The following is a 10,002-nucleotide window of genomic DNA, read 5'->3' on the forward strand; positions in this document are numbered from 1 at the left end:
CCCTTTAAAAGGGAATCATTAATTGTATTGTATTTTAAATTGCAGTTTCCAAACACGTCAAATAATTTTTTCATACAGATGATAAAGTCATTCTGAGGAAATATGCATAGTTTCAAGTCTTTACAACACTGTATGGATAACAGAAAATTAAAATACTGTCAGACATCTCATCTCACTCTGTCCCTCTGTTTGAGTATATGTGCTTCAGACTTCTATTGTCTGAGAGAAATAGCGCCCCTACAGGTTCAATTCCCGGACTTTTAGTTTCACTTTTAAATTGGTTAAAATACAAATAAATACTTATATTTAATTCACACTGACAAGCTAAACCAACATATATGATTATTACCGGGTCAGGGCTCATTAATAATTGATGTGTGGTCAGTGATACGTGAGAAACAGGAAAGATGAATCGCTCTGAGCAGGAGCGTGTGGAATGACGGAGCTCAGAAAAAACGAGTTTATTCTTGTTTCATAGCTTTTACTAATAAAATATTAAAGCGATATCACCGACTAGAACACACCAAGAGCTAAATTCAGATGTTTTTGAACTGTTTGTGTAAAAATTAAATATTTGCGGCTGCCTATCTGAAATCACCGCTCCGATCAGCGCGTAGTGTTACGAGCTGAAAACAAACGAATTTATTCTTGTTTAAGAGCTTTTTAAAATAAAATATTACCACAGATGCACACAATACACCCATTATAACACAACAAGAGCTAAATGCAGGTGTTTGTGACCCATTTAAGTGTGCAAGACTATTTGAAAGCGCGACTGGCAGAATAACGCTGCAGGATTCTGCCTTTCTTCGTACGAACGAACACATCACGGACAAGATTATTTCAAAATACATAATAGCATGGCTAATATAAACGAAAACAGCCACGTGAACAAAAACTGTTGAGAAATAAATCTGAAGTGGATCTACTGGGTTTGAATATTAAACTGACCGCATTTACCACTTGCTTCCCAGCAAACACAGAACGTTGTGAGGACGTCGCCAGTTAGTCGTCATTTGGTCAGCGCGACATTACTTTATGGTAACGTTGTGAGGACGTCGTGGTAAAGTTCCATTTTTTTTTTAAATCTTGCTAACTTCCCAGAAACGTTAAGGGCACGTACTCAAAAGACGTCGCTAGTTAGTCCCATTGGGGACGTTGTAGAGACGTGGTCAGCTGGTCTTCAGATAACTTTTAATATTATTGCACTAGATGTATTATTATTATTAAGATACCATTTGAACAGCATATTCTTTGGGAAATATACAAAAAAAAAAAATGAATCAAGCATGTTAAAATAATTATATATATATATATATATATATATATATATATATATATATATATATGCATGCCATCAGTTTAAGAACAATAAAATAAAATAAACAATTTACTTAGCAAATGGTGATAATGTTTTGTTAATGAAAGAGAGTACCGGACAAAACAACATTTAAACCTTAAACTAGCAGGGCACGTCACTTTCTGAGTGAAGTGCGCGACGTGCGCGTGCCCGTCATTTTGTAACGGTCAACTTCCAGCGGACGGACACGGAGGAAAGGTAAGTCCTATAAATCTACTTTTATTCATAGATTTTAACTGATAAAACGGTAAATGCCATCAAAGAGGAGTAGTGTTTTGTATTTTTGTGGGTTTTCTCTTTCAATTTAATAAATAAATGCTCTGTTTGGTTAATTAGCTCAAAAGCAGTCTCAGAGGTGGTCTAAGGTAACGTTAACTGTAAAAATCGAATATAACCTTACCTGTTTTAAATTATTTGTAATTTATCACTATAAACTATACAGTATTAACTTTCTAATTATTCAATTTTTAACCGTAGTAACGTTAATTAGTTTGTTTGAATACCTGCTGCTCGAGTTTGATGATGCTCATGCTATCCATGCTGTGAACTTGAATATAATCCGATATAACGTTAAATATAAAGTTTAACGTTAATTAGACGGAGGCTGCCGAAATCATGTTCAGTGTAACGTTATGTGGGATTAATAATTTCCCCTTTTCTTCCTCAAGTGGCAGGCTTGTAAATTCTGTCATCTGTTCATTATTGGTGTTAATGGTGTTTTTCACATGCATGCTTTTTAATGCTAGTTTAATTCTCAAATTGATCTGATACTTTCGTTTCACAAAAAGTAAACATTTGTTCACTTTTTTAGGGCCTGACAAGCACCAGTTGAGTCCATGATTCAGTGAGTTCCTTATAAGGAAATATATTTGTTACCTAGTAATTTAAATGTATTATTTATTGCTTTAAAATGAACACATATATTTATCATCAGGGGAAGAGACAGTCTGGGCAGCAGCAACAAGACAACTATTACAAGTAGAGATGGGTTTCAAGAACTGGTACTAATTTGGTTGAAAACATTTACATAAGGTACAGGATCAATAGTGCTGCTATCAGTATTCTTGTAACATTGATTCATTACCCTTTAGACACAACCACATATCCTCCAAATCATCTCTGCGTGGATGGCAGCAAGGATCCAGGATCAAGAGATCATTCTTCATGGAGACTGTTCCACAGGAAGCAGTTTCTCCTGGGTGAAAAACTAAACCTGGTTGTTTCAGCATCACTCAGGCAAGACTAAATACTTTTAAATTGATTTCAGTTTAAATGTGTTTCAGGTCATCCTGACCATTCTGCTGTTCTGGATGTAAGGCCGTGCTGGAACTACATTTCTCGTGGTTGAAAGATTTGTGCAGCGGTATCCAGACATATAACGCCCCATCACACGGGGCGTCAACGCCTCTCGTTTACTTTTAAATGAAGTGACGTCAAGCATGGTGAAATTAATTCTAGAAATGAATTCTAAATAGAAGTTGAAGACTTTTCAAGCGCCAATGCAGCCGTCCTCCAGTCAGAACATCTTATGCAAATACCCAAGCGCAGACGCAAGCCAATCGAGTGCATGCAATACCAGAAAACTAATGTGATTGATATCAGTGTCGTTTTTTGCAAAAAAAAATTTAAATCAATGTAGAATTTTCTATACTTCTGTGCAGGGATGTCAATTTTCAATCATTTCCATGATCGATCGTCTTTAAATTAACAATCAAATAATCGATTAATCGTTAATCTTAATGCTGCAAAGTCTATTGCAGTAACACCCAGTCACTGGTATGACAGGATGTGCAAAAGTGTGTGTGTGTGTGTATATGTATATGTGTGTGTATATATATATATATATATATATATATATATATATATATATATATATATATACACTGTAAAACTGTAAAATATATATTTTACAGCAAAGACCAAAAGTTTGGACATACCTTCTCATTCAAAGAGTTTTCTTTATTTTCATTACTATGAAAGTTGTAGAGTCACACTGAAGGCATCAAGGGCTATTTGACCAAGAAGGAGAGTGATGGGGTGCTGCGCCAGATCACCTGGCCTCCACAGTCACCGGACCTGAACCCAATCGAGATGGTTTAGGTGTGAGATGGACCGCAGACAGAAGGCAAAAGGGCCAACAAGAGCTAAGCATCTATCAGGGAACTCCTTCAAGACTGTTGGAAGACCATTTCAGGTGACTACCTCTTCAAGCTCATCAAGAGAATGCCAAGAGTGTGCAAAGCAGTAATCAAAGCTAAAGGTGGCTACTTTGAAGAACCAAGAATATGACATATTTTCAGTTGTTTCGCATTTTTTTGTTATGTATATAATTCCACATGTGTTAATTCATAGTTTTGATGCCTTCAGTGTGAATCTACAATTTTCATAGTCATGAAAATAAAGAAAGCTCTTTGAATGAGAAGGTGTCCAAACTTTTGGTCTCAAACTTAAAATCAAGGTGATGAGTAGTCTAAAGTTGGGCTCAGGTGGTAGTGCTGCGGGATATGTTTCCCATACATTTATTTATTTTTGGAGACTCGCCACAATTTTAAAACTGATCGATTTTCAAAAAGGCTTCATTGAATAAACATGAGTAACGTTACGTACTGCACGTTTAATAATTCCTAACATTTATATGTTTAAATATCAAAACGAGGCACAGGTGTTTTTATATCGCTGTATTTCTGAAGAAAGACTTGCATGTTATATGCCTGATAAAGCAGCGTGTGAGCGTAGCTCTGCTTTGTTTACAGCTGTTACTGGGGAAACCTATTTCTCGCACTTTATGTCTATGCTTTAAAACATCTCCTGCTGGCAAAGGATGAATTTGCATTTTCATCAAGTCCACCTGATCCACACAGAAAACATATTTTGTTTGTTATCAAAAAATATCTACTCTAGAGGGACTTGGCTGTTGTTATTGATTCTATTTGGAAGTCTACCGGTTAGGTTAGGTCCACAAAAGCGTTTGTTTATAAAAGTTTGTTTATGTTGTTGCCGTTGAAACCGTCTGTATATATATGTGTGTGTGTGTGTGTGTGTGTGTATAATGTATGTGTGTGTGTGTGTAAAATACATTTCTTTTAAATGTATAGCACAGTAATGAAGGCAGCAACATGTGGTAGATGGGACAGAACAAGAATCTTTCATTGTGCTAATGTATTATAATACGAAAGGGTAGGGCTCCTATACAGCGTGCATCGCGTAAAGACAACCAGTGCGCAGAATGATGCACTTGAAGCAACACAGAGTCACAGCGTGTAGCATTACTCACAGAAATGTTCAAAACACCAAAAGAAGAGATATTTTTGTGTATTATATGTGTGCAATATTTTGAACCTTTTCTTTTAACAGTTTTAAATATCAGTTATTGTGCACTCTTGAAGAGAGTTTCATTGTTTTGACTGTAGTAACTAGGGCTGGGATGATATGCTAATCTGCCAATTCAATACTATCCCGATACTTGTGTGCCGATTCAATATATATTTATAATTATATATATATAATTTAGCATTGCGATTATAGTTATATAACTATTGCAATTCGTGACTTATCCAAATTGTCTATAAAATGATGTTTGTTTCTGTAGATTTGAGGGAAAGATTAAAAACAAGGAGGTCTGGGAATGACTGAAGGGATCTGACAGCAGTGAGGGAAGGAAGTAATCACCAGAATGTAAGTTCTTTGAGAATGTGTGCATTATTACAAGTTGAGTTTTCATTTAAATGTGGCAATGTACACAGCTGGTCAAAAGTTTTAAATATATTTTAAAAGTTTAATTTATTTCTATAATGCACAGCTATATTTTCAGCATTAATTACTCCAGTCTTCAGTGTCACATGATCTTCAGAAATCATTCTAATATGATGATTTACTGCTCAATAAATTTTTCTGATTATTATCAGTGTTGAAAACAGTTGTGCTGCCCAAACTTTTGTCTACACTACAGTTACATTTATTTATTTATTATTTATTTTATTTATTTATTTTATTTGGGGGGTGGGCTAATAGCAAGAATGCATAAAATTGAAAACCAGTGGTAGAGAAGACTTTTGTAATTTTACAAAAGATTACCTTTTTTTCAATGTTTTGAACTTTGTGTTTCATAAAATAATCATGAAGAAAAAATTCAACTTTCCAGAAATGCTAAGTTTTCTTCCCCATCATTTCTAATATGGGGTGCGCTTCCCTAAAACCAACTTTGTTCAAAAAGTTCCTTCGTTACCAATAGAGTTCAGTGGAACTAACAACCGTAGTAAGCTAACTGCAGATGTGATTTACATCATGTATGTCATGAGCAGATGTACACTTTGATCTTAGCGGCAATAATGCGATTGGGTGCATGTAAATGCACTGATTTGTGATAATCAGCAATGTTTCCCGATCAGCATATCAGTATATGAAAAAGATCATGTGACACTGAAGACTGGAGTAAAGTTACTGAAAAATTCAGCTTTGCCTCATTATTATTTCAATAAATATGTTTAAGTATATTCAAAAAAACAGTATGAAAACTGTTATTTCTTTCTTTGTTTTTTTTGTTTTGTTTTGTTTTTTTCAAAAAATTGATCAAATTAATCTAGCCTTGGTGAGCAGAAGAGACTTCTCTTGAAAACCATGAAGAAAAGATTCCAGATTTTTGACTGGTTGTGAACATACATGAGCAACATTAACAAGATGATCCTCCCTTTCAGCTCAGAGGATGTTGACAGTGCAGGCCCAGGATGAAGAAGAGGAGGAAGAACACGTTTAACAATTTTCTCATAAGCTTGCCATGTGTTATAATAAAAACAAAGAACATGGCTACAATAATATGCTAAATGTTATTAAAAGATTCCAGTTTGCAAGAAGTCTGAGTGTCTGACTCTACACTAGAGGAACTCTTTTCTGAAGATCAGGTGCTGAGAAGGAGCCTTGTTCTACAGCAAAACACTGCATCAAGCCTCCTGTTCTTCCCTCAGAAGAGCCTGTCTTCTGCTGCTGGGGTAAGAAACACCCTCTTCCTCTTCTCTATCAGCTGTCCAGCACCTAACTCTGCCTCCTCAGCACTGTCTGAAAGAGTCTTCTCCACAGTCCGTAATCAGAGATCACAGATTCTTCTGAGAAAGTCGATATGCTCATTTTCTTAAAAAACTTAGTTTTTTCGGGTGGGACAAATAATACAGGAGAGATGCTAGAAATCTCTATATTGTTCATTTTTCATATCTTTACGCTTTATGAATGTTTTTCTTCTGAGAAGCTCAAAAATTATGGTTCTTTGGTAATTGCTTTATTGTTTAGGTTTATCCTCTGATAGTGAGCAAAGAGCCCTGATCATGACATGCAAGAAAAAGAAAGAAATCATGTCCATGATTTACTAATTTGTTCCCTCGATGTACTAAAACGTGCACGATTACTTTTACATTTCATTTCTTTGCTAAATCGTATGCACAATTTACTAATTCGTTCTCTTGATGTATAAATAGTGTACACGTTTTAACAAATCGAGGGAATGAAATAGAAAATCGTGCGCATGAATTAGTCAAAATTTTTTCCTGCATGTCGTGTAATTAAAGCACATCACCACCAGACATTTATACCAGGAGCCTCATATATGACGCTCACAATTTTACTTTGTGCAGTATCTCTGTGCAGTATCTGCTGAATTGTTTCATATCTATTTATCATGTATTTTTTGTTGCACTAAATTATGTTGTATCAATAAGTTTACTGATAATTATTTATAATTTTCACTGATAACATGATTAACCATCTCCCCATCCTTAAGACAAACATTTTCTGTTGTTCATATTGTGTAATCTATGAATTGATGTGTTTAGTTTTCTGTGCTCATAACTTAGTAACATTTTGCATGGTTAAAGAACAGGTGCAATGTTCAAAATGTTTTGGCTTCGTATTTTTAGAAAGTAGTGCTGAATAAATATTGATTTGTGAATGAATGCAGTGTGTTTTTGTCTATTTTATATTAGAATGTTTTTGTATTTGTTTGCATTGCATGTATGTAATTAATGTATTAACTATGAATCCCCTATAATTAGATTACAATTAGATTTCATAAGGTTTATTTTTTGCCCCAGAGATGGATTGAGTTTATTTATGTATTTCAAGGTAATGGTGAGGTGAAAATATGAATTACCAATATGATCCTGTAATGTCACGTCCTCATAACGTGCCAGTTTGGTCGTCAGGACATACTCATCACGTTCCAGCAACGTTCCACTATAACGTCGCCACAACGGATATGGGAATTACAAAGTTACATCACTGGAACGTTATGTGGTACGTCGCTGAGACCAATATGGTATTTTATAGGAACGTCCTCATAACGTGACAGTTTGGTCGCTGGGACGTACTCATCACGTTCCAGCGACGTTCCACTATAACGTCGCCACGACGGATATGGGAATCACAAAGTTACGTCACTGGAACGTTATATGGTACGTCACTGCGACTAATATGGTACTTTATAGTAACGTTCTCATAATGTGCCAGTTTAGTCGCTGGGACGTACTCAATACGTTCCAGCGACGTTCCACTATAACGTCGCCACGACGGATATGGGAATCACAAAGTTACGTCGCTGGAACGTTATTTGGGACGTCGCTGCAACGAATATGGTCTGGTCCAGTTACGTCGTCACGACGTAACTGTGTTAGCTGGGTTCTGTCTTCAATTTTAATCTATATATATATAAAAAGGAAACTCATTCGACTTGGCTGCTTTTTTAACGTGTGCGTATTTATTTATTTACCTTTTTAAACATTTTGTAATTTCATAGTTTGTGTATTACAATTATAAAAACAAAAATAAATTTAGCCACTCACATAGAAATCTTAGGCCTTATCCTTTTCTGACAGTTTTAGGGATTTTTAAAAATCCTAAAAAAAACTTATTTGTGCGGCATATAATAATTTCAAACTCATTTGATACTGACCTATGACATCCTGTGACATTATATTTATTTGAATTTACATAATCTCATGGATGTAACAGTAAATCTGTTCAGCTCACAGATCAAGACTAAGCTGTAATGCAAGCAGAACTTTCACAAATGCTTATGAGTCATTTAAGGATTTGATAACACTGTAAAATAATGTCTAATTTGTTAACATTAGCAAATGCATTGATAACACTTTATAATAACTGCAGTCATTAGTAAATAGTCAGTTCACGCTTTATAAAGCCTTGTCCCAATATTAATAGTACCAATAATGGCCACGAGATGGAGCTATAGGATTACTTTTAAATAATTATTGTAGAAACAAGTATGATTTAAATCATTTATAGAAATCTTTCAAAGAAAAATAATATGTATTTTATGTATTTTACTGATAAAATGACCCTCACTTAATTAGAATAGCATGCTGAAGTATTGTGAAATACTGTATATTAAGAATAATTCTTTATAGGCTTTATGGACAGATAAGTTTTGAGTGACTCTTGAAGGTTCAGCACCACATCCTCTTTTACCACTGTTTAAAGAATTTATCTTACAGAACAGGTGCGAATGAATTTTGGATAGCTTGAATGGTTTTGTCGCGGTGATTTTTTGAAATAATAGTAAAAAAGGAACCAGTAAATGTCTTTTTATTTTTTTAAAGTGCAGCTTCTAAACACTTCAAGAAAAATGTACACATAGAAGACAAGTCATTCTGAGGAAATATGCATAGTTTCATGACTATACATCACTATATGGATGATAGAAAATTAAAAAACTATCATACATCTGATGTCACTCTGTCCCTCTGTCACTGTGGGTAATGTGTGTGTGTGTGTGTGTTAAGTGAATTAGGTTTGAAACTATCAGGGAGCATTTAGTCTCCAGCGCCAACATTTTACAGAACTGGCACTTTCCTGGAGTCTCCAGAATTACTCGGTGTCAGGCTCTGAGAGATCTAAGATTCCAAAAAATGATTTAATAAGAATACCATGAAGTATTGTGAAATACTATATATTAAGGGTTTATATATAGGCTTTATGAACAGATTAAAGTGACTCGTGAAGGACCAGCACCACCTCCTCTTGTCCGATGGTTTGAGGAATATATCTTCCAGAATCCGGAATTAAGATTTAGGAGCTCATTTTTATTCCACCTCCTTTCCTGAAAAGTCTGTCTTGCAGAATTGACTAAAAATTAATCTTCACATTAATTCCTAGTTATTTTGCAATTCTTTTTGTCAGTTCTTCTTGACCTGCTTTTTTCTTCTTCTTTTCTGACCTTATGACCCAGTCAGCATTTTTTGTACAATGGTCAAGTCTTAACTTATCCATTTCTGTATTGCATTTGTGTTTGATATTTCTCATGGGTATTTCATAATTTTCAACTTTACAGTTTGAGTTAAAACTCTATTTTAGCACATTTCATCTGTAAAAGAAAACATGCCTAATAATTCTACACACATGAATATAAGGAGTTTTTCTCTTCCAGCTTTCCTGGACTATTGTATATCACTCATAAATGATTAAATAAAAAATAATGGTAGTTATTAAGATTGATATGGTTTGGAATTGGTAAAATGTGCTTGGAAAAAAATCACAATAAAACAATGTTTTAATGTTTAAGTTTGGAATAATGAATGAATTCTATATAAATATTGTTCATGTTAACATAATGTTTATAAATGAAATCTTATTGTAAAGTG

General features: G+C 34.5%; 2 long non-coding RNA genes across 2 annotated transcripts; both read left to right on the top strand.

Annotated features, from left to right (window-relative positions):
- The first annotated feature begins 2,067 nt into the window (after positions 1-2,067).
- LOC127934073 (uncharacterized) lies at positions 2,068-2,595 on the top strand. Its single transcript, XR_008147700.1, has 3 exons — positions 2,068-2,204; positions 2,295-2,361; positions 2,452-2,595. It is a non-coding gene; the product is annotated as an uncharacterized LOC127934073 (long non-coding RNA).
- Positions 2,596-4,944: 2,349 nt separating this feature from the next.
- LOC127934078 (uncharacterized) lies at positions 4,945-7,299 on the top strand. Its single transcript, XR_008147705.1, has 2 exons — positions 4,945-5,035; positions 6,055-7,299. It is a non-coding gene; the product is annotated as an uncharacterized LOC127934078 (long non-coding RNA).
- The last annotated feature ends 2,703 nt before the right edge of the window (positions 7,300-10,002 follow it).

This window comes from Carassius gibelio, chromosome A18 (assembly GCF_023724105.1).
Source record: "Carassius gibelio isolate Cgi1373 ecotype wild population from Czech Republic chromosome A18, carGib1.2-hapl.c, whole genome shotgun sequence".
Lineage (NCBI taxonomy): Eukaryota > Metazoa > Chordata > Actinopteri > Cypriniformes > Cyprinidae > Carassius > Carassius gibelio.